The 25,866-nt window shown below is 43.8% G+C and overlaps 1 protein-coding gene across 1 annotated transcript in view; it reads left to right on the top strand.

Annotated features, from left to right (window-relative positions):
• The window catches only part of LOC122802434, a 1,151,271-nt gene that overhangs the window by 778,787 nt on the left and 346,618 nt on the right, over positions 1 to 25,866 (top strand). The gene's annotated exons all lie outside the window — the stretch shown is intronic.

The raw sequence follows: 25,866 nt of genomic DNA, 5'->3' as shown, positions 1-25,866 counted from the left end.
CCTGTTTATAACTGATACAGATATCCAGCATGAAAAATCAGATCTGGAGTTATGTCAGTTGCTGTCCTGAAAAGGTCTCCCTGTTGGTGCCCTCAAGTGAACCAAAGAACTACATTAATTCCTTACTACAGTTCCTAACAGATGTGCGTACACACAGATACACACCCACACATAAACACTTACACGTGTGCAGGCTTTGGAGATCATTGGAATAGCAGCTACATAAATGACCACCAGAATTACTGACCAGCAAACAGGATCACACAACTGACTTGCAGTGACTAATTGACATAGTCCTGTACAGCGCCAGTTGCACCTCCTAACAGCTTGTTCCTGGGGCAGCCACCTTTTTATTCCCACTCTATGGGTGTGTGAAAAGTAAACACTGCAAAAGGTCATTTCAATCATAAATATGTCAGAGAAGGGAAAGTTAGATAATGAAAGATGAGTTTATGGAAACTGATGTAGAGAACTTTCACAACTTTTATAATTTTCCGTTACATATAAATAATTCCTAAATAACCATTAGCTGAAAATCATAGGTATATAGCACATATTGCAGTACTCATTTGCAAACATGCAAAGAATGCAAAACTTCAGAGGCAATGGCTAACATTCAGAAAGTGCTACCGACAGTAGTAAGCCCTAACAAGCGGCCAACACTAGTAGACACAATGTCTGAGTCAGAGACAGGCTTGCCTCAGTGATTCTCCAAGGTCAGTAGAAGTGCAGTAGTCGGCCATTTCCATGACCACTGTGCATGATAATGAGGCATTCCAGAGGAGTGGCTTATGCTAATTAGACATGTGCTCTCCCCCAAAAATACTTCTGGTAAGGGGATTTACCCAGCTGAGTAATTAGGTGAATCCCTTGACTGCACAAGTTGGCATGGCTGCATTTCCCCATTAATTCCAATGGGCGAGACTGTTTTGCTGGTAATTGTCTGGGAGTTTAGTGGACTAGTGGTGGGAGGTGTGTGTGTGTGTGTGTGTGTGTGTGTGTGTGTGTGTGTGTGTGTGTGTGTGTGTGTGTGTGTGTGTGTGTGTGGGGCAGTGTGTGCCTGCAAGGTTATGAGTGTTGTCTAGTGTGTATGTGTGTGTGTGGGAATGCAACAGTATGTCTGTGAGTGCGATCTATTGGAGGAATTGTACAGTGAATATCAATGTGTATGGCAGAAGTCTGTGAGTGTGTGTGCGTGTGTGCGTGTGTGTGTGTGTGTGTGTGTGTGTGTGTGTGTGTGTGTGTGTGTGTGTGTGTGTGTGTGTGTGTGTGTGTGTGTGTGCATGGTGTGTGTGTGTATGTATGAATGTCTGCATGTGCATGGGAAATTGAATGGGGGAGGACACATACGGCAGTGCAATGCATGGGTTACTAGTTGTAATTACTGCTGAAAAGTACTGATGGTAATGACACCGGATTCATAGACATGCAAATCATCTTATAAAGAAGTCTTCCTCATTGTGGCTAACCATGTCTGAATTACATTTTCTGTGGTCACATAAACTGCAATTTTTGGCCACTGCAGTTTACATAAGAGCAGGGATTTTTTTTTTTAATCCCAGCCAATGTATTACACATCTTCTTAGCTAAGAGTCATCCTGCTCAACAAACTCCTGAACTGTGAATCCCTACCATTATCTTAATATTTTATTTCTTAAAAGAACACCAGTTTTGCGGTTTCTATACTGGTTTTCATTGAATAAACTTTTTAGAGCTGTAAACATGAAAACTGTCATGACCGTGTTTTTTTAACTGCAAAACACCAACATTTTTCTGACCTGTAAATAAAAATTAAATAATTTTCTGAGTTATAAATAACTTCGTTTTTGTACAGACTAATGCATATTACATATTATTAAACAGATGCGTATTTATATTTATAGTGTTCTAGTTAGATAATGTTTATGGTTAGATAGCCATGTGTTTTTTTCTTGTGCCAACCTAGTTTACTCTTTTTACTTATCTACCTATGTATATGATTTTAGTTCTTGTCACAGACCTGATGAAGGCTTTATTACATTAGTTAGCCGAAAGTGATTTTAGTTAAAAGTTAGTCTTTTTATGTGTATGTTATGTTTTTCTTAATACCTGATTGAAATTGTAGGTTGCAAATAGGTAGTGTTTTCCTTAATGTGGATTTAATCTGACCTAATCAGTAGTAGTGTGTGGGAGTGGGTTCTAAAATATACTTTTTACTGCCCTGTTTATATTGTTTGCCTTGAATAGCCTGGTATAAAAAATTAAATAATGCATATATTTTCCAAGTGTATAAAAGCTGATCTGTTTAACATTGCAAGATATTTCTGACTTTGTTACAGAGGACTGCTTGCCTGTGACGAATAACAGTTTGTAGTTTTGGAAGACTACCAGGATTTCATGATTTTTAGGAACTATTGTGACTGAGCTCAGACAGGAGTATAAGGAGACGAGGTGCATGGCAAACAGAGAGGTGGCGAAGGCTAAGGATAAGGCGTATGAAGAGTTGTAAGAAAGGTTGGACACTAAGGAGGGAGAAAAAGACCTGTACCGATTGGCTATACAGAGGGACAGAGCTAGTAAAGATGTGCAGCAGGTAAGGGTGATACAGGATAATGAGGGAAACATACTTACAAGCAAGGAGAGTGTGTTGAACAGATGGAAAGAGTACTTTGAGGGGTTAATGAATGAAGAGAATGAGAGGGAGAGAAGGTTGGATGATGTGTGGATAGTGAATCATGAAGTGCAGTGGATTATAGGCATAGTTTTATTCAAACTAAAGGGGTGGCGAAAGCCAAATAACTATGGGCTAGGCTTATAAATGCCCTTGGGCAGATAGCCTAGTATGAACCTATGAACCTATGAACCTATTGATAACTGTGATATTGAAAAGAGTATGGAAGTATCTTCATTACACCTGTCTGAGATGTTTTACTGTATTTAGAAATTTAGTCCCAGTTTCATTTTTCTATAGCTGTTTCAGAAATTTTTATTTTAATACAAAATTCCTGCTGTAAAGATAGCATTTTAATAGTCAGAAGTTCAGTAACAAAAAGGCAGACTGTATAAAAATAAATAGAAGCTTTCATTCCAATGAATGTTATTATAGGAATAAACATAACTGTGCAGTTATTTTTGTTCTTAATTCAAAACTTGTCTTTTGTACTGAAATAAAGAAAATACAGCTCTATACACTGATAATTAAATGTTAATGCTGTGATGCAAGTGCTGTGCTGCACTTCTTGTTAAAAAGCGATGAGCAACTGTCTGGTCTGAAAGCAACAATGAATATGCTGTACAGACTGGCTGTCATAACTGAGATGTGCTGTCCAAGAAAAAAGGGAGTGCTAGACTATAGAAATAACCACATTTTATTGGCATAACATTTCACTTAACAGACAGGAGAGAACTGTGAAATGTGAATGTGTGAAACATTTAACCCAGTACATGCACTATGTTACATAATCAGAGTGGTTTCTGCCCAAAAACTGTAATTTTATTGGCCATTTTGGGCTAATTTCTATCTCTTTAATCTTTCTAATATAAAAAGCACATTTGCACGGTTTTGTGTGCCGGGCAGTGCCAATTAGCTAGGGTTAAACTATTCCTGACTCCACAAAGTCTACTCTTCAGTTTTTCCCTTGGAACTAAACAAACCTTCAACTTTAGCACTCAAATCATTAATTTTACAGCCCAGCACTTGCTTAAAACTTATAACAAGCACTAAATACCCCTAGCACTAGCTCCCCCCCTTATACTGTCCAGAAGGACAAGGCTCTCTTTTCGTCCACACCAGTCAATCAGAAAAACAGCTCACTCTACCTATTCAGGCATGTCCAAAGGGCAGTTTCCGGTGTACTCTCCAGTTCAACTGGTGAATCTGGGCATTTTGAGGCAATGTTACAACTGCCTCATGTACACAGACTACCCTCTCCTCCTACCAACAAACACTAATATATGCGAGAGATGCAATTATACAGCCAGACTGGAGGCAAAGCTCTCTCAACCCCAGACTGTAACTGACTGTCAAGAGGAGAAGGGTAATACTTGCAACACACCACCAGTCTCACATAGACCTAACAAACCAACACAGGCAAGTAACACACATAAATACATGAAAACATACTCGGAGGATTTAAATAAAAATCTGCAAAAGCAACAGAGACCTCCAAAGCAGACATCCAAACAACCTCCACAACCCATCACCAACCATGAAACACATACTTCACATGATCAGTGTGCCACGCAATCACAGCCCTTAAGGCAAAATAACATACACACTAGTGTTAGGCGACTCTATAGTCAGGCATACTGATGTCCCACTAACTAGGCTGGAAAAGGAGAAGGTTACAGTTAGCTGCCTGTTGGGCGCCAGGATCCGCCACATAACAAGCACTCAGGTAATTTCAGAACAAGTACAAATACGATTCTATCATTGTACATGTTGGTGTGAATGACCTGAGACGTACCCCCTGGACTACATGAAAAGAGACATGGAAGAGCTCTCTGATCATGTCGCCCAGGCAGGTATGACCATGACCCTGAGCAGCATCCTACACTCACCAAGAATGATGCCACAGTATAAAGAAAAAATGATCAACTTCAACAATTGGCTAAGTTTCTGGTGTCATTCAAAGGGGCTCCAGTATCTGTCTGCCTGGGATGACATGCTCGACAAGCCATGTTGCTTCGCAAGAGATGGCTTGCCCCTGTCACCCTTAGACTTTCGAAAACTGGCAAAGGCTTTTGCCACCCCCATAGTGTCTTTTTAGGCAAGGCTCAAAAGACAAACCCATCACCGTAAATAGCACAAGTAACCAAAAACTGAGGGTAATACTACTCAACGCGAGAAGTCTAAACCTCAAAATGCACGCACTCGAGGCACTCCTCAGTATGGAGAACATCAATATCTGTGCAGCAACAGAAACCTGGTTTAAGGCTCCAGAGAGCACCCCAGCACTACCAGGCTATAACTCATACCATACCTTTTGGCCACAAAACCCGGACCGAAACACAAAAGGCGGGGGTGTATTCATATTCATCAAGAATACTCACACCTCCAGGTTAGTGGAGCAGCATGGTGCATCAGAGATCATCCAAGTGCAACTAACAATGGGCAAAACTGCAGTCCAAATTGTAGCTTGCTACAGATCACCCACCATGACCCAGGACCCCCATTCCGCATTTCTGGAGACACTGGGAAATATGAAGGTCCTACCAAACACCCTAATACTGGGTGATTTCAACTACCCAAACATTAACTGGGAGAACTACTCAAGTACTAACTCCCTTGCCCAACGCTTATTAGAATTTATAAACTTGAATGCCCTGGATCAACTGGTCAACAACCCCACCAGATGGAACAACATATTGAACCTGGTCATCACCAACATGGGCGACCGGTGTTCCACACCTGACGTCAACCCCTCACTGGTTAGATCAGACCATAGACTAATCACTCTGGATATTCACATTCTGCCCCCAACCCCAATCAAGGAAACCACCGTGAAAAACTTTTCAAAAGCAAACTTCACGTTGCTTAAGACCAAGGTGGAAAGGTTCACAGCCCCCACGCCAATGGTCAATGCTGTCCAAGCTGCTGAAACCTATACAAAGGCACTCTATGATCATCTGCAGGAATGTATGGATTGTGCTATCCCAAACCATCCATCTAAAACCAAGACTCACTCCTCCAAGAAAAGGAAGCCAGTCTGGTGGACCCCTGCCATAAACAGGCTCTACAAGAGAAGGAGGAAACTAGTACAGATAAGAGCAAAATCCCTAGAAGGAAGGACATCCCTGATCAGTATCAGCAAGAAACTATGATCCCTCATTAAATCATCCAAGGCTAGCTTCGAAAGAAAAATTGCCAAGGACTCCAAAGATAACCACAAAGCGTTGTTTAGCTATGTCAAGAACCTAAGTGGAAACTCTCAGATCTCCTCTGAGTTGGTGCAGAATGGCACAAAATACACTGAACCGACTGATATTGCCAACATTTTGAAAGACAGGTTCAGTGCAAACTTCACACCCCTCTCACCCCCTAAAGGGCCCATAACCATACCAGAAGAATGTAAGGCCCCGACAATCACAGACACACAGGTTAAAACAGCCCTATCCAAAGCCAAAAACACAGCCTTAATGGGACTGGACGGTGTCCCAGGCTGTGTCTTACAAGAGCTCCAAAATGAACTAACCCCTCACCTAAACACACTGTTCAAACTCAGCCTCTCTACAGGCTACGTACCCACAGAGTGGCGCACAGCAACAGTTATCCCATTCCACAAAGGTGGCGTCACAAGGGACCCCGGGAACTATCGTCCTATAAGCCTGATTAGCCTGGTCTGCAAGACTATGGAGCACATCATCATGGAACTCATTAACAGAGACATTGGGAACCTACAAACTTTGGACCCCACCAAATTTGGCTTTGTTAAGGGCAGATCATGCCTCCTAAACCTGGTGGACTTCTTTGAGACAGTTACCAAGGCATTAGATGAGGGTAAGGAAGTCCACACAGCCTACCTAGACCTCACAAAGACTTTCAACACCATTCCCCATTATAGTATTATAGACAAACTCACCAACCTGAACATTAACCCCTACGTCATGAGATGGGTTGCAAATTGGCTCACGGACAGAACCCACACTGTGAGAGTTGCAGACTCTAGGTCCGACTCTAAACCAGTTACAAGTGGCATCCCCCAGGGCTCAGTCCTAGGACCCCTCCTGTTTGGTATATACTTCTCAGAGGTACAGGCAAGCACAGGAGGACTTTGGCTGACCAAGTTCGCAGACGACTGCAAACTAGGGGCCATAATTGATTCTCCGGCTGATACAGACATCCTCCAGAAGGTTCTCACTGAGACAGATACCTGGTGTCAAAATCATGGCCTCAAGCTGAATGCCAAAAAGTGCATAGTCATCCCCTTTGGAAAAAACAAAGTACCCGCGAACTACCACATAGATGGTAGTCTCCTAAATACAGAAAAAGTAATAAGGGATCTGGGGACCCAAGTAGATAGCAATCTCTCCTTTGATAATCATATTGCCAAGGTGGTTAGAAAATCCTACGTAGCCCACCTAATCTCAAAAGGGTTCTTATCCAGAACAAAGGAGGTTATTGTGCCTCTCTACTCATCACTTATTAGACCCATTATAGAGTACAACGCCTCATTTGGGATGTACCTTACAAGACACCTGCAACAGCTGGAAAGACCACAGATGTACCTCACCAAGAGGATTACTGGCCTCAAACAGATGACCTATGCAGCCCGACTAAAGAAACTCCAGCTGTGCTCGGTTGCATACTGTTTACTCAAAGGTAATCTCTGCTTGACATACAAGGCCATGTCCAAACCAGAATTGATGGATATGCTCCACCTAAAAAAAACAAATCCCTGAGAGCCACACGCTCTAGGGATATAAACCTTACCACAACAATAAATAGGACGTGCTGGAGGGATCGATTCCTGACCCACAGACTCCCCATGCTTTGGAACAAGATTCCAGTATACATCAGGCAGAGCCCCTCACTAGCATTCTTCATGAGAAACCTTGATGGGTGGATGGGAAACAGAAAATGTACCCTGGGGATCACTGCAGTGGCTCTGCTGGACAGAGGTGCAGGGAACTAATGGCTCTGCTGGTCAGAGGCACAAGGAACTAATCTAAGGGGGTGGCGAAAGCCAACACACTCTGGCTAGGCTTATAAATGCCCTTGGGCAGATAGCCTAGTACTTACCTATGAACCTATGAACCTATATCTTGAGGCAGTATGCATCTCTTATATTGTCTGGAAGTTTTAATTATTTATTTTAATTAATTTAAGTGCATGATTTTATGAAGTATACTTTTTATTAACATTTGCATCCTGGATAATTAAAAACTAGTAAAGTGCTTGTCTTGTTCAACTTCAAGTCATTTTCAAAAATGGTTTTGTTTTTGTTAAATGGGTAAGTGAAGCAGTTCTTCTCAGATCCTTTTCAAACACAATCTGGGCAGCAGGATTAAGGGATATAGAATATATATGGACAGTTTAGTGTACACAGTCAATCAACATGTGATCAGGAGATTCTAAGGTTTTCTACTCAGACTTTAATCACTGCTATGCAATACCTCAGGATTTTGGGTCTCATGGCATCTATGAATCTGATGTCGTCAATTTTCATTCTGTCCTCAACTGATGGGTTTGGATCCCATCCCTCGAACCTGACATTCAGACTTCCAAGTTACTTCCTAAAACAAGGTACTCCCTGTCACTGGCTCCGGTCCCTGACGGGGTACCTTCCCCATTTTTAGAAAGACCCAGGTATCTGTCCATATACTCCACTCATTCTTCCAGAAGCCTTACAGAAGAAGATATGGAGAGACTGGCGAAGAAGATTCTCTTGGCGCAGAGCCAGATTGGTGTTCCTTTGGCTCCTACTTCTCTGGATCAGGAGATCCATATGTCTGCTAGTTCCCCTTTACAGATTTCTCCTCTGACACCTGTTGCTTCAGAGTTTTTAGATCTGAGTCATCCAGATCTGTCTAGCTGAGATCTGGTAATAACTTTATCCTTGGAACCAACAGTTTCTCTCAGAGCTCTGTTCCCATCAAATCCAGAGAGCTCCTGGAGCCATAGTCTGCCTGTCAGATCTGAGGTGCTCCATTCAACTCCAAAGCTTTTGGGGCCATCTCTGCATCTCAGAGCCTCGGCACTGGACAGCTCAGCCCCTGCTTCCACCTCAGAGGTTTTGCACTCGGAGTAGTTAACACCTATGATTCAGAAGCTTGTCTTCTCTGATCCGGCATCCTCTCTCTCTCAGAGCCTCTCTGCCTTTGAGGTTACTAAAAGAGTATTTTCTGCCTCGACAGTTCGGACAGATCCATTCCCCTTGGATCCCAAGTCTTCCAACATGATGTCTCAGCACTCAGAGCTTCACCATCTCCTTCAAGAGGGACAGTCAGTACGAAAACCCCAGGCTCCTGCCCAGGGAATTGTAATCTCCTTTTCTAATACCTCCCCAGAGCACCCCACTGAGTAGGTTCCTAAGAAGAGGATGTGTAAAAGGAAACACTTAGACTCCCCAGAGGAGTCCATCACTGAAGATACAGATTTTGATGAAGGCAAATGGTCCTCACGATCACCTCCTGAAGATGTCTTCTTTGGAGATATCCTAGAAATTCTTAGAGAGGTGGTTGGACATCCAGCAACCCTATGTCTGAGGAATCTGTTCTCCTGGAGGCTTTTGGTACTGGACCATCTACCTCCAGGGTGACTCCGTATACCAGTGAGCTCATTGACTTTATCTCATGGTGGGCATGGAAGGACCCTGACACCATAGAACCTATTCCTCACAGACCAGTTTGGATAATGACACCACCTGTGGCTAAGCAGTTTTGGGGAAAGGGACTTCCTGCTGATGCCATGGTCATTGCAGCAGTCACCAAGAAGGAACTAGCAGAAGAAAGTTCCAATGTTCATCCACCAGCATGGAGTTGCCGGTGATGGACATATTTGGGAAGCATGTCTGTGCTTCAGCGACCTTTGCTTTGAGGTCTCTGAACTATTTGGCACACTTTACTAGACTACAAAGGGATTTGATTAAGGAGTTATCAAATACCCTCTCTGGTACTGTTTCTGATGAAATTCAGGCATCTGTTATTTCCCAGCTGACGACCCTATAGTCCATATCCAATTCATCCATGAAGTTGATCTCACATGTAGCGGAGGGAACTTCAAGGGCAGTGAGTTCAGGCATTTCCATAAGGAGACAAGCCTGGGTGCACATCTGTGAGTTTGCGGAACCTTTCAAGTCTTCTTTCATCAATGCTCCTTTTGACAGAATGTCTTTATTCAGCCCAAAGTAAAAGACAGTCTGTCCAGGTGTGAAAACAACTGAAAGATCCTGTCTGCCATAGGTGTGTGTTTGGACTCCTCAGGGAACCTTTTCCAGGAATCAAGGAGGTGGCCAAAAAATGTGGTTCAAGAAGTCTCAGGGTCCTTTTCAAGACACACATGAAGGAGGCTCCACCAGAGGCAGAGGAGGGAACTCTAATGGATGAAGACACCCCTGTGGCAGAAGTGGCCCACAGAACCAGGGTTCTAGACAACCCTTCTTTGACAAATCCTACCAGCAGTCCTGAAAGGAGGCCGATTGTCCATCACTGGAGACAGTTGGGGACAATTAACTCTGCACCAGAGAGCTTGGCTAGATATAACAAAAGATAACAACTGAATACAAAAAGAAAACCACAGATAAACTACACCGGTCTACTTCATGAACCAATTTAATAAAGTGCTTTTCATCTTGCTTAATTGCAAGACTTCCTCAGATAAAATGCATTCACTAAAATCAGAGTTAAATACACATCCACTAAAAACGTGATGTTCCAAGAACAAATGAAAACACACCAATTTAAAATACATTCCCTTTCAGTTAACTCCTCATATAGTGCAAATCAAGTCTAATATAAGTTCTGTTATTACTTTTAAATTGCTGTGTTTTAATTTGTTCTTGGAACATCACATGATTTTAGTGGATATGTATTTAACTCTGATTTTAGTGAATGCATTTTATCTGAGGAAGTCTTGCAATTAAGCAAGACAACAAGCGCTTTATTAAATTGGTTTGTGAAGTAGACCAGTGTAGTTTATCTGTGGTTTTCTTTTTGTATTCAGTAGATATAACAACAGATACTTGAGTGCAGAAGATTATTTCCAGAGGCTATATAATACACTTTTCCCTTTCAACTCCAATCTCAAGAAAAATCCCCAATGTTCCACCCAGTCAGAGGGAACAAAGAACAATTCAAATACAAAAGCTGCTAGAAAAAAAGAGTCATCCAAGAGGTCCCGCCAGACCAGATAAAATCCAGAACTTACTCAAGGTTCTTTTTGGTGCCAAAGAAAACAGGGGACTGGAGACCAATTCTGGATCTCTCTAAACTAAGCAAGACTGTTCAAAAAACCAAGTTTCAGATGGTCACGATTCAATCCATTCCTCCCTTTCTAGGCAAGGATGAGTGGGTGTGCTGTATAGACCTTCAGGATGTGTACTATCATATAAAGGCAAACAGATGATCCAGAAGATTCTTTCACTTCCAGCTGGGAGACAGTCATTATTAATTCAGAGTACTACCCTTTGGACTCACCATAGCCCAGGGTATTAACCAAGTGAATGGCAGTAGAAGCAGCTCATCTGAGACTACAATGATTCCAAGTGTTTCCATATCTAGATGACTGGCTCATTACTGCTTCAACCAGGCATCAACTCATATGTGCAAGAGACCAGGTTCTTCAGACTTGCTCTGTTCTGGGGATAACCAAAAAGTACAAGTCTCATCTGCAACCAACTCAGAGAGTTTATAGGAGAATTTCTCAATACAAAAACAACCATTGTTTCCCTTCCATTACTAAGAGTTCAGACTATAAGATTCCAAGTCAAAAAGATAATCTACAGCACCTCAATTTTAGCCTGCCTGGTTCTTCAGGCTCTGGGATCAGTGGCAACAGCAATAGCGTTAGTATCACTTGCCCGGTTTTATATGAGAATTGTTGACTAGATGTTAGATGCTCAGTGGTCGATTCTTTATCAGCCTATGTCTTACCAGATAAGGATCACTCACACCTGCAAGAGAGATCTCAAGTGGTGAATTCATTCATACCAGATTCTATGAGTCTATATTACGTGATTGAAACTTCAGTTAGTCGAGTAACTAAAGCTTGATCACTAAACGTCGAAAACGCAAAACAGCGAATGGCAGTTTCCATGTAGAGAAACAATTTATTTGGCCTTTACGCGGATTTTGCCCATTCTACAATGTGGAGCAATCTTGGAGTTGCTATATTTTGTTAAGGGGGTGTGGGGGGGGGGCTACAGCATTGTTTCCCTGCGTGGAAACTGCCATTCGTGGTTTTGCATTTTCAATATTTAGTGATTTAACTTTAGTTACTTGACTAACTGAAGCTTTGATCACATAATATTGATGATATTCTACAAGGTCATCTGTTCATTCCCCCTCAGAAAAAAGCCCTAGTGACTACGGATGCTTCTCAGCTAGGGTGGGGGAGTCAGACCATTTCAAGGCACCTGGTCCCCCGAGGAGGCCAATTTGCATATAAATGTCCTAGAGATGAGAGCAGTGATGCTAGCGTTGCAGGTATTTCAGAATGCTCCCCCACTGGGGAAAATTGCAGTATGGTCGGACAAAATGTCTGTTGTCTGGTACATCAACAAACAGGGAGGAACCAAATCCTAGCCATTGTGTCGAGAAGCTCTCAGAGTGTGGCAGTGGGTGATCTCTTCCATCCACTTTCTTTTACCAATGCACATTTCAGGGAAGTCCAATGTGATAGCAGACAAATTGAGCAGGTGCATTATTCTACCTCATGAATGGTCCCTCAACAAAAAGATTGTGAATAGTCATCCATCAGTGGGCCCAGCCTTACTGTGATCTAATTTGCATCCTCCCTGAACAACAAATGCAGCAGCTACTTTTTCCCTAATCTCCCCACAGAGGGAATCCCTGAGTGCCTCTCTACTTGACAATTGCTCCCCCCGGTCTCCTTTGTGTATCCTCCCCCTCCATTAATTCCCAAATTTATTCAGAAAGCTACAAGATTGAAGAGCAAGATCATCCTCATTTCCCCTTATTGGCCTCGACAAATCTGGTTTCCCTTCCTTTGGCCTTACTTGATTCAACCACATTGGTTTCTGGATCTGACTCTGGACCTGCTGTCTCACCCAACAGGCATGGTACATCCAGACATTGTAAATCTGAGGCTGGCTGGCTGGTTTCTCCAGTTCCATTAATAGCCAGACAACGTATGCTTTCTTCTCCTGTCCGTCAAATTCTTTTGTCCTCCCATAAACCTTCCACCAGGAAACTATACTCCATCAAATGGAAGATATTTATTTTTTGGGCTCAAAAACGTAATATTGAACCTTTCACAGCAACCATTCATAATTTTGTATATTTATAATGCATGTTTTTAAAGAAGGAGCTAGTTCTTCTACTGTCAAATTACAATTAGCAGCGATTTCAAATTTTCATGTTGGAATAAATGGATGTTAAGTTGTCTATCTCGCCTTCATTCTTGCTGGATGGGTTCGGAGCCGACCTCGGCTCCGACTCGGCCACTGTAAAAGCTCGAGAGTTGGTTCCACCGGCTCGAGGCTCCCCTTATATCCCACAATGCTAGGCGAGAGTTACCTCAGATCTCGTTTGCCGCTACAGCTATCGAGGTGTTGGTTTTCTACCGGTTCTTGGTAAGTGACTTTTCTTGTGTAAGTTAGTCCATTAAAACCCCTTTAATTTTAATATTTTTACTTATTTCCCTTAGTTTAGAGAAATTTTTATCCCCTTCTAAAAAATTCCCGTTTTTTTCCCTCAAGAACTTTAAGTTCTTCCCTTGGGCCTACTGGCCTTTTCTCTTTCCCTAGTGGAGTGTGTGTGTTATTTCTTATTTTAAAAAACCTACTTAGTGTTTTATTATAATTTAAACTTGACAGGGTGTAATTAGTGTGTTTGTGTGTCTGTGTGATTACACCTTTAGAGATGTCTAAGGAAGCAAAGGTCTCCGGATTCAAGAAGTGTGATGCGTGCTGTCAGAAAATGTCTCTGACAGACGCTCACACTTCTTGTGTCTACTGTCTGGGACCTTTGCACCTGCAGGACTCCTGTGCTGTGTGCCATGGCTTCAGCCCCAGGGTCCTGCAGGAAAGAAAAAATAAATTAATTTTAAGGGGCTTACTCAAGCCAGAGGATTCCCTTTCTGTATCTACAGGGAAGCCCTCTAAGGCATCTAGGTCTTCGGCTCCGACAACTGAGCCGAGACCTAAGGTTTCTAAACCTTTGCCTACATCGGCTCCGGCTGGAGCCGATGAGTCTCAGTCCACAGTTTCTGTGGTTCCCTCAGCTCCGGCTGGAGCCGAGGTATTAGAAATTCCCGTGTTGGCTCCGACCAGACCTTCGGAGCCGACAACTAGGAAGAGGTCCAGGTCACCATCCCTTGGCTCTGTTCATTCGGCTCCAGGATCTCCCCTGCTGTCTGAACGGAGCCAAAGATCTCACTCCTCTAGGTCATCGAGGCTGTCGGATCATGACCTTCAGAGGGTAGTGAGTCGACTTCTTAAGTCCGAGGCACTGGCCCAGATGCTTCAGAGCCCGACTCATCAGTCGATGCCTGCCCCGGTCCATCAATATATTCCTCCTTCGACTCTCTTGAGCTCGGAGCCGGGTCGCGTCGGAACCGAGACTGTGATAGCGTCGGAGCCGATACAATTGTCTTCGGCTCCGTCCGGCTCCGATTTCTTCATTGGAAGAATCTCGGCGCCGGACTTCCCTCGTCGGCTCGAGGGTGAGTGGCATCGGACCCTTGTCCGACCCCCTCTCCCTCTCGGTGCTTGGCGCTGGTAAGTTCGGCTCCGACATCGGCCTCGAGCCATCACTGTCGGTGCCGAGGGAGGTTCTTAGCTTCTCGGAGCGGGACCTCTGGCTTTGCCTGACAGGGGTGCATTCGAGGTCATGCGGAGTGTGTTAGAGCCTGGCTCTACTCCACAGTTGGCTCTGTCCGCCTCCCTCACGGTGCCTCAGGTCAAGTCGACTCACTCCCTCATCCCGGACCGCAGAGAGCCAGCTCCTCAGGAACCCCATGTGGGATTTCATCCTCTTCGAGGCCTCTCCTGATTTGGCAGAAGAGCCCCTTGGAAGAGGAAGTGTAAGAGGAAACACATTGACTCACCTGAGTCCATCACGCGGACACAGATTTAGATGATTCTGAGGGTTCCCCCGTTCCCCTTCTGAAGATGTCTCATTTGCAGACATTCTAGAGATCCTGAAACAGAGGGGAAATTGGCCAGCCCTCAACCCTTCGGAGGATGAATCTGTGTATCTTGAGGCGTTTGGCTCTCGCCCTTCCACCTCCTGGGTGTCCCCCCCCTTTGTCCCCCTCATGCAGGTGGTTGCTAAGAAGACATGGACGGCTCCTGATTCAGTGGACCCCACTCCCAGGAGACCCTCCAAGTTCATAACGGCACCAGCAGACAAACAATTCTTAACAAAAGGAGTTTCTGTGGATGCTATGGTGGTAGCTGCTGCCACTAAGAAGGAGCTAGCTGATCCTTCAGTACCTGTTCATCCACCTAACAAGGAACCTAGGTCCATGGACAGGTACGGGAAGCGGATGTTCTCGTCAGCGACATTTACCATGCGTTCGCTGAACTACCTATGCCATTTTACTCGTCTTCAAAGGGACTTGATCAAGGAAGCGAGTGAAATGTTAAAGGACCCTACAGCTGCGGGTTTTCAAGATAAGATGAACACGCAGCTGGCTACCCTTAACTCCATAACCAACTCCTCCATGCGTCTTCTTTCTTACGCGGCTGATGGAGCGAGTAGAGCCGCAGGGACAGGTGTAGCCTTACGTAGGCATGCCTGGATGCGGCTATGCAATTTTGGACCCTTCAAGACATCTTTCACTAACTCCCGTTTGATGGATCATCTCTTTGGTCCTCAAGTGAAAGAAACCTTGACTAGGTGCGAAACTGATGGCAAGACCCTTTCTGCCGTCGGAGTCCGTTTTTCTACTCCTTCTAGGCCTTACCCCAAAGGCCAGAAAGGTGGAAAGATGTGGTTCCGTAAACAATCTCAAGGGACTTCGCCTGACGACAGAGTCGTTTCCCGCCAGAGGCAGAGGCGGAATAACAATGGTAGACGCCGCCCTAGGGGCAGGGGTCCGCAGAACCAGGGCAATCGGGAAGCCTTCTCTGACAAGCCCTTTCAGCATCCCTGAGGTGTTGCCCGACTGCCCACCTTCGAGGCAGTCGGGGAAGATTGTCACTGTACCCAGAAGCCTGGCTATCCCTGACTCAAGACAAATGGGTACAGTCCGTCATTTCCGAAGGCTATTCTATCCCCTTTCTTCGCATTCCAAACCAATCGAAAAAATCCCTTCCAGATGTTCCACCCGCTCAAAGGGATCTAGCGGTTTTGGAAATTTCAAAACTGCTTGCAAAAGAGCAATTCAGCCAGTTCCAGCAGACCAGCAAGGATCCGGAATCTACTCAAGGTTCTTTTTAGTTCCAAAGAAAACAGGGGACTGGAGACCAATTTTGGATCTCAGTATCTTGAACAGATCAGTCAAGAAAACAAGATTTCGGATGGTCACGCTGCAATCCATTCTTCCCTCTTGGGCAAAGGAAACTGGATGTGCTCTATAGACCTTCAGGATGCGTACTATCACATAAAATGAACAGACGCTCCAGAAGATTCCTCCGCTTCAGGCTGGGAACCAGTCATTTTCAGTTCAGGGCCCTGCCCTTTGGTCTCACCACTGCCCCGGTGTTTACCAAATGCATGGCAGTGGTAGCTTCTCACCTGAGACGACAAGGATTCCAGGTGTTTCCATATTTGGACGACTGGCTCCTCACAGCTCCCACCAAGCATCTCCTTCTGATGGCCAGGGATTACACTTTTCGCATTTGTCAAAAGCTAGGCATTTCAATAAATTGCGAAAAGTCTGTTTTGTCGCCTTGTCGTGCTATTACTTTCATAGGCAAATCTAGACACAGTAGACATGTCTGCGAGACTAACACATCAGAGAATAACAGACATTCACAAACTGGTCTCACTCCTTTTCAACAACAACAGAATCAAAGCCAGGTTAGTTCTGAAAGTGTTGGGAATTATGGCGGCTGCCATACCTCTGCTTCCATTAGCCAGATTCCACATGCGGATCCTTCAATGGATGCTCTTTACTCAATGGTCATACCAGGAACTTCCAATGTCTCACACCATTATGATCACGCAAGCGTGCAAAAATCATCTCATGTGGTGGATGTCTTCCCTCAGCTCTTGTTGGGAAGACCCTTTGTTCCACCCTCCGGTTGCTACTCTGACAACGGATGCCTCCCTGATCGGGTGGGGGGGGCATTATCAGGGCAGGACGGTCCAGGGCACATGGCAACCAAACGAATGCCACTTGCACATAAATGTTCTAGAGATGAGAGCAGTGCTTTTAGCGTTGCAAGCCCTTCAAGACTCTCTTCCCTTGGGAACGATTGCAATCCAGACAGACAATATGTCTGTAGTGTGGTACATCAACAAACAAGGCGGAACCAGGTCATACCCCTGTGTCGAGAAGCACTCAGACTGTGGCAATGGGCGATTTCTTCTCAGCGATTTCTGATAGCAACGCACATCCCCGGGAAGTCCAATCAAATTGCGGACAAGTTGAGCAGAGCTATTCTCATGCCTCACGAGTGGTCTCTGAAAGACTCTGTTGTGAGAGAAATTTTCTCAAGTGGGGTCAGGCGTGCTGCGATCGTTTTGCTACTCCCCAAAACAGCAAGTGCAGAGAACTTTTCACTCTATGCCGTTTACCACGCCAAGCCAGCAGAGACGCTCTAGTCCAAGTTTGGCCCGGGACTTCTGTATGCATTTCCTCCTTTCCCACTAATCTCTCAAGTGATACAGAAAGCTATCGCTCAGAAGGCCTCATTGATCCTCATTGCTCCTTACTGGCCTCGACAGGTGTGGTTCCCCTTTCTACATCAATTTCTATTGAGCGACCGTGGCATCTGGACCCAGTTCCAGATCTGTTGATCCATCAGTCGGGTCAGTTACATCGCTCCCTCCTCTCTCTGAACCTCACTGCTTGGTTCCTCCAGTTCCAACCTTAGCCAGGCTTCCTCAATTATCTCACTCTGTTCGAGATATTTTGATAGCTTCCCATAAATCTTCCACTCGGAAGATTTATTTGAGCAAGTGGAAACGCTTCACATATTGGGCTCAAGAAAAGGACATAGATCCTTTCACTGCTTCCATCCAATTAGTCCTTGATTTTCTAGCTGAACTCTTCCATGCAGGTTCATCTCCCTCTACTCTTAAAGTTCAATTGGCAGCTATTTCTAATTTTCATGTGGGTATTTCTGATTCTGCCTTAATGTCCCACAAGCTTTGCAAAGCCTTTTTGAAAGGAGTTTTTCTTCTCAGACCTCCTATAAGAAATCCTCCTTCTCCTTGGGACCTAAATTTAGTTCTTGCTTTTTTGATTCTTCCCCCTTTCGAACCTGCAGTCTCCTGTTCTTTAAAATTGCTATCATGGAAGACTCTTTTTCTGGTAGCTATTACTTCAGCTAGAAGAGTTTCAGAGCTTCAAGCACTCAGCTGTCGACCTCCTTATTTATTGTTTCATAAGGACAGAGTATCCTTACGAACGAACCCGTCCTTTTTGCCTAAGGTGGTCTCGACGTCAAATCTAAATCAAAGCATTGACCTCCCTGTCTTTTTTCCAGAATATTCCAATAGGTCTGAACAAAAATTACACTGCCTGGATGTTCATCGTCAATTGAGGTACTACTTGGATAGAACGAAACAATTCAGAAAATCTAATCAGCTGTTTGTCTCCTATGCGGAAAGCAGAAAGGGACTTTCAGTTTCAAAGGTATCATTATCCAGATGGCTAACATCTTTGATTTCCCTTGTATATGAAATTAGACACCAAAAACTGCCTAATAAACCTAAGGCCCATTCCACCAGAGCCTTGGCTACTTCCTTAGCCTTCCAAGACAGACTGCCTATTGACACCATTTGTGCAGCGGCTACTTGGGCTACTCCTCACACTTTCATTTCTCATTATAAGTTGGACTTAGCTTCTAGGCATAGAGCTAACTTTGGTTCCACTGTTCTCAGGAGTCTGTTCCGTTAGGCCACCCGGGACAAGGTGCTAGGGACGCGGTCCCATCCAGCAAGAATGAAGGCGAGATAGACAACTTAACATATAGAAGTTATGTTCTTACCATAACGTTCCATGTTAGTTGTCTTCTTCTCGCTTCTTCTTAAGGCCCCACCCTCCTTCCCCCTGGCCTGGACAGACCTAGAGGAGTTGTGATTGTGACCTCTCTTTCTACCACCTCTTTCTTAGGCATATGCTGTTATGCATATTCCTGGTTCAGGATGTAGGTCACCCTTCTTTCTTCCTGTTGTTAGAGGTGGACTCTGTTTAGAGTTATTCTGTTACTATTATAAGCTGGGGTTAGCTTACAAACGAGATCTGAGGTAACTCTCGCCTAGCATTGTGGGATATAAGGGGAGCCTCGAGCCGGTGGAACCAACTCTCGAGCTTTTACAGTGGCCGAGTCGGAGCCGAGGTCGGCTCCGAACCCATCCAGCAAGAAGAAGGCGAGAAGAAGACAACTAACATGGAACGTTATGGTAAGAACATAACTTCTATTTCTTTGTCGTGTCCCATATGTTAAGCAAAGCATTTTTGAAAGTCACTCTACTCTTAAGGCCCCCCTTTAAAGATCCTACTCTCCCTTGGGACCTAAACCTTGTACTGCAGTCTCTTACACAGTCTTCTTTTGAACCCTCAGCTACATGCAAACTCAAATATCTTTCATGAAAAACAATTTTCTTAGTAACCATTACCTCTGCTAGAAGAATTTCTGAGATTCAAGCATTGTGCTCAAAACCTCCATACTTGATTTTCCATAAAGACATAGTTACCTTGCGTACCAACCTGTCATTTCTTCTAAAGGTGATTTTAGAATCCAGTATAAATCAATCTATTAATTTACTAATATTCTTTCCTAAATTGTCTAACAAATGAGAATACATGTTACATTTGTTAGATGTTCATAAACAGTTGTGGTTTTACTTGCATAGGACCAAAAACATCAGAAATTCTGACCAATTAGTTGTTTCATATGCAGAACCAACATTGGCTAAACAAGTTACCAAAGTCACTCCATCTAGATGGGTAAGAAATTGCATTTCCTTTGTGTATAACAAATTGGGCATTGCTCTGACAAAACCTGTTTGAACCCATTCCATCAGATCCATGGCAATTTCCTCGGTTTTTCAATCCAGAGTGTCCATGGATGATGTTTGTTCAGCAGCAACTTGGGCAACTCCCCATACCTTTATTACTCATTGCAAATTAGATCTGGTCTCTAGAGAAAGGGCATCTTTTGGCTCTGTGGTGTTCAAGAGCATCTTTCCTTGAGTCCACCCTGGAGATTAGGTAGCTGGGGACTCTGTCCCATCAGTTGAGGACAGAATGAAAATTGATAACATCAGATAAATAAGTTATGTAGTCACCATAATGTTCCATCTGTGTTGTCCATTTTCATTCTTCCTCAACTTCCCTCCCAACAACCACCATCCTTAAGGCTTCTGGAACAATGAGTGTATAGAGGACCTGTATGTCCTTATTATTTACATAAACTCCACCTATAGCTTCTCCATGATGATTTCAATATTTTACTCTCTATTAGGACAGTGGTTCATTGTGGATAAGGGAGAAGCTTGAGAGCTTTTGTTTGTCACAAGCTTTAGCAACGGCCAAGTCAGATCCGAACCCATCAGTTGAATTGTTAGACAGGGGTCCAGGGAAGTAAATATTGTGGGAAGAAATAGCCAGGCAATTGTTATGGCTAGGCTTGATTAGGCCCTAGGGCTGATAGCCTAGTGCCAACCTATGAACCCATGAAAGAAAATGACAACACAGATGGAATGTTATGGTGAGTACATAACTTCTTTTTCTCATGATACTCCTGGAAAGACTCCACATTTAAGATACTACGGTAAAAATATCTTTGGTCCCAGAATCAGCACCCTCTGTCTTTTCAAATCCCACTGCCTGGGTTTGTCAGAAGAGACAACAGATATCTTTAAATGCGGGTCTCTCCTTCTCCCTCCCTTCTTCAAAGCAATCACTCACCATACATGCTTTGGATTTTGCTTGGGGAGCAATTTCAGTAAGTATAAAAGTACCAAGGCTGTGGGACATGAAGGACAGATGCAAGCACATAAATATCAAGGAGATGCTTCCCTGATCAAGGCACTCAACTTGCTGAACCATCTTTGGTCCCTGGGACCTCGTCAGATGGTTACAGACAATACCACAATCGTGGTACATCAACAAGAAAGGTGGAACCAGGACATACCCCCTTTGCAGACTAGCTGTGTTTGCTTGGGATATAGCTTCACAGCACAGTCTCACTCTGCAGGCATCCTACATTCTGTCAGAGCAAAATTGTGTGACAGACAAGCTGAGCAGGACCAGGGCAAACCCTCATGAATGGAAACCAGATTGGGGGGCTTCCAAAATTTGATCCATCTGTGGGGAGTTCAAGTAGACCTCTTTGCCTCCTCTCTGAACAATCAACTAGTACGTTTGTGTTCTAGGATTCCATGCACAAAGGCCTGGAAGACTGATGCCTCTTCTTTTCCTTTATTAAACAGGAATGTTCCTGTATACTTTCTCAACCTTTCCACTAATATCCAGGGTACTTCTGCGAAGATTCAAAAGAAATCCCCCAGGATCATTGTGGTGAGCCTCTTCTGGCCCAGGCAATCATGGTACTCCCTTCTTTTGTAAATGGTCAAGGGAAATTGCCACAAGCTTCCTCACAGACTGGATATACTCACACAAGAACACCCTGACATCAGTCAACTTCAACTGTCTGCCTGGATGATAAGGTCTTAATTCCTGTTAGGCACCAGTTTACAGAGAACATGCAGCAGGTAATAATGGAGGCAAGAAAACCTGCTAATAGAAAGTCATATATTAGTAAATGGAAAAGGTCTTATTGTTAGTCCCAACAACATAACCAGCACCCATTCAGGGCTAATTGTTCTCTGGTTCTACAATATTTGGGTAGGTTATTATCCTATGGCCTTTCTTATTCCTCTATCAAGGTTCATTTATTGGCCATTTTAGCATGTCTGCCCATGGATCCTCCTCTTCCAATGCAGTCTCTTGTCAAAATGTTCTTGAAAGGGATTTTACATAAGACGCCTCCAAGAAAAACATTGGCCCCTCCTTAAGATCTTAATTTTGTGTTAGAGAGAATAGCAGTTGTTCTGTTTGAACAAGCTAGTCTGGCTGACTTGAAATTCTTAACATGGAAAACAATTTACTGATCGCTCTGACCTCTGCAAGAAAGGTATCTGTGTTGCAAGCTCTTATGATGAGTAAACCATATCTCATTTTCCATAGAGACAAGGTTTCTTTGAGAACTAAGCCTTCTGTTAGGCCTAAAGTGGTATCAGAGTTTACTGTACGCCTAACTATCCATCTCCTCATTTTCATTCCTGAACCTAAAAATGAGGGAGAAATGATACTCATACCTTGGATGTCCACAGACAACTGAGGTGCTACCTTGACAGAACTAAATATATCAGATATTCAGATCAGTTGTTTATTTCTTGTGATGGTAAGAAGAAGGGACAACCTGTGTCAAAAGAGACTATTTCCAAATGGTTTTGTATGGCTATTATCTTTTGTTGTACTCGCCATAACAAAAATATTCCAGGTGGGGTCAAGGCACACTCTATCAGGACCTCGGTTTCATTTATTGCTTTTTGGAAAAGGTTGGATTCTAGAAGTACTACAGAATAGCTGCTGCTTGGTCCTCTGTCAATACTATTTACAAAGCACTATAAACGTGATTACTTCTTTAGGTCCAGATCAGGCTTTGCTAGGTCCATTCTCCTGGGGCTCCTAGACTCTTCTCCTTCCCTTCCTCCTCCCAAATATAGTTAGCTATGGTAATATACCCATATAGCTATGGCTACTGCAGCAGTGATCAATTTGATGTACATAGTACAATTGTTTCTGTAAAACTTATCATAACAGTAGATGTTCAAATGATCACTGCTGCAGTAGCTGCTTCTTCCCTCCACCCCACTTGTTTTTTTCAGTTAAACATGAGGCAGACACAAGGCAGTTTTTGTATTATTTGTTAACACTTCTTTAAACAGTCAAGTCAAAATATTTCATAAAACTATTTCTCAGTCACAGCTGATTGAAAATACACAAGTCCTGCAACCTTCCTGATAAGAAAACCCCTCACATCCACCCAGACTTAACTCCATGACTGCACACCAGTGGGGGAAAGGGGGAACTCCCCATTAAAGTGCGCATTACTATGGTACAAACAGAGTACCCTTCAAGCCACAGTAAAACAAACTTTGTCCTGTTTTGCTTAGGCATTTGGAACCTGACTAACTGGTCTATAATCTTGCATAGGATACAAAGGTTGAGTTGAGTACCCATTTCAGACACGATTCAAACCACAAGAGCAAGGCTAAATGTAAATTCATAGTTTAGTCAGCCAGCAGGTTTTTGGGAGGAAACCAGAGTACCCAAAGAAATTAATTCCACTCAGACATAAGAGGAACATGCATATTTTACAGTGAGTGAAGGTCAATATTGAACCAAAATCCTGAAATTGTGGGAGGCAAATAGCTCATCACTGAGCCACCACCCAAGCTCTAGCAGGGAGTCTTCTGTCACTTAGCAAGTAAATCATAACTTAGATGGTCCTGGCAGTCCTAGTTTGCCATCAAACTGTCTTTGGGTTACCTTGTCTGTCCCATACATGGTTTGATAGCATATACACTGGAATGTGAAAAAGGATAACTCCACAAAGCTTGTTGCAATAAGCAAATATTGGCTGGTATATATGACACCTGTCATTCAGATTTTAAAAACTGCACTGGAATATTGTTCATATTTTCATAACTGAGAGACCTACATTTTATTGAGATGTTTTGTGTGAAACACCAATGTGGGAGGCAGTACAATTCACTGAAAATGCTGGATGTTCTGTAGTCCTATCTCGCCTTCATTCTTACATATGGGTTCGGAGCAGATTACAAAGCTCGAAGTCTCTAAGTTGGCTCATGGCAAGGTAGGTATCTCATAGTGCACTCGTAAGAATCCCCAGATCTTGTTTGCCGCATCTACATGTTCAGATGTGCTCTTTTTCTTGGCTGTGGCTAAGATGGATATTTTGCTTATTCAAAATTATTTTTGTTCTTTTTGACATTTATAGTTAGTTTATAATTAATAACTTACAGTTGTTACTTAGTAATATTAGTTAGTGTGTTTTTTCTAACTTTATTGCAAATTGTTGTTGCAAATTGTTGGCCGTTGCTTCCGCAGGCCTTCTTTTCTCACTGGTATCCCTTCTTTCTGTGTGCTACTTATTAATAAAAAATTTCTTAGGCATAGGTCCATTTTTTAGTTAAGACGTATTCTAGCTTTATCTGTTGCTTGTTTATTTGTTCTTGCCTTCCCTCCGTTTCAGGGCTAGGCCCGTTTAAGTTAGAGGACCTAGTCCTCTCTTGTCATTTCTTGTGTGTTGTTTCCCCAGCAGGACTAGGCCTGTTTAAGTTAGAGAACCTAGTCCTCTGTTGTTTTCCTTGCATGTAGAGTTTTTCTTGAGCAGGGCTAGGCCCATTTAAGTTAGAGGACCTTGTCCTCTCTTCCTGTCATCCTCTGCATTTATCTTTTGTGATAGTATTTGTGACAAGATGTCTAAAGAATCTAAAGATCATAAACCTTCGGGTTTTAAAAAGTGTCTTAAATGTTCTCAAAAAATGTCCCTGACCGATGGACATAGTATCTGTGTTTATTGCCTGGGAGCCATACATCTTCAGGAGACATGTACCTTTTGTCACTCTTTTAGTTCTCGGGTTCTCCAGGAAAGGAAAAACAAATTGATCTTGAAAGGTCTCCTTAAACCTTCCTTTGAGGAGGATTTAGCCAGCTCTTCATCGTCTCATTCCAGGTCTCCCTCTTCTAAAAAAGAAAGTCAAGTCAGTCTCCCACACCAACTGTTTTGTCTGGACCTCCACAAAAGATTGCTAAACTGAACAAACCTTCTACCTCTTCGGCTCCTCTGCCTTCGGAGCCAGTCGAGGTTATTGACATTGACACTCCAGTTTCGGCCCCAACTTTTTCAGAGCCAATTACTGAATCTGTACCTCGGAGTTGGTCTAGAGATTTATTACCGGTGTCCCCGACAGTCAGATCTCCGATTTTACAGAGATCTTGATCACCTACCCTGTCTTCCAGATCCTCCAAGAGTCTTTCTGAGGAGGATGTCGAGAGAGTGGTGCTTAAACTCTTGAAGTCGTCGGTGCTAGCAAATTTGTTGCCGGCTCCGACCCAATCAGTTCCAGAGCCGTCTAAGGCCATATTACCTGCTACTGTTCCTCCTTTGAGCCACATCAGTCTTTCGGAGCCAGAACTATTGGTTCCATTTGTTGTGGAACCGTCGGTTCCAGCACCCTTACTGTCTGTTTCTGAGCCGGGTTCCGCTCTGACACCTTCAGTGCCATCCTTGGTGTCTAGGAGCCGAAGCTCACCAGTCAGCCCCGACAGGGACGCTTGGACCTGAACTTCTTCGGTTCCGAGCCTACCTCTCAGGGCATCAGCTCGGCTGAGCTCGGAGCCTACATCTATCTCAGAGCCGATCACTCAGGAGCTGAGGGCTACTTCCACTTCATTGGAATCGGTGGTGTCCTCGGAGCCAGAGAGATCTGCCTTCGAGATCCAGAGAGATCTGCCTTCAAGATGATGAGGAGTTGAGGAGTGTGCTGTCAAGGTCTTCAGCACCACACAAGGGTACCAATGCTCTTCCCCCTCAAGCTCTGACTTCTGTCTCAGCACCATCTCTCTCTCTTGACAGCAGAGACCCGCAGCCTCAGGAACCCCCATTGGGTGGCCCCCAGTCTTCCGAGACCTCCTCAGAATACCCTTCTGAGGAGCCTCCTCAGAAGAGAACTTGCAAGAGGAAGCATGTAGACTCCCCTGATGTGTCCATCACCTCTGACACTGACCTCAAGGAGTCAGAATGGTTCCGCAGGTCGTCCTCTGATGATATCTCTTTCATAGATATCCTAGAGATCCTGAAACAGAGAGGCGGCTGGCCCACTGTCACCCCTTCTAATGAGGAGTCAGTGTACCTGAAGGCTTTCAGGTCTCAACCTTCAGCCTCTTGGGTGTCTCCACCTTTTGATGAGCTGTTAGATTTTGTCAGTCGAAAGGTGTGGGAAACTCCTGATGCTGTGGAACCAGTCCCCAGAAGGCCCAACAAATTTCTT

Source organism: Protopterus annectens, chromosome 5.part0 (assembly GCF_019279795.1).
Source record: "Protopterus annectens isolate FY-2018-M chromosome 5.part0, PAN1.0, whole genome shotgun sequence".
Classification (NCBI taxonomy): Eukaryota; Metazoa; Chordata; order Ceratodontiformes; family Protopteridae; genus Protopterus; species Protopterus annectens.
Note: the sequence above shows the minus strand (reverse complement) of the source record. Positions and strands in the feature narration are given on the sequence as shown.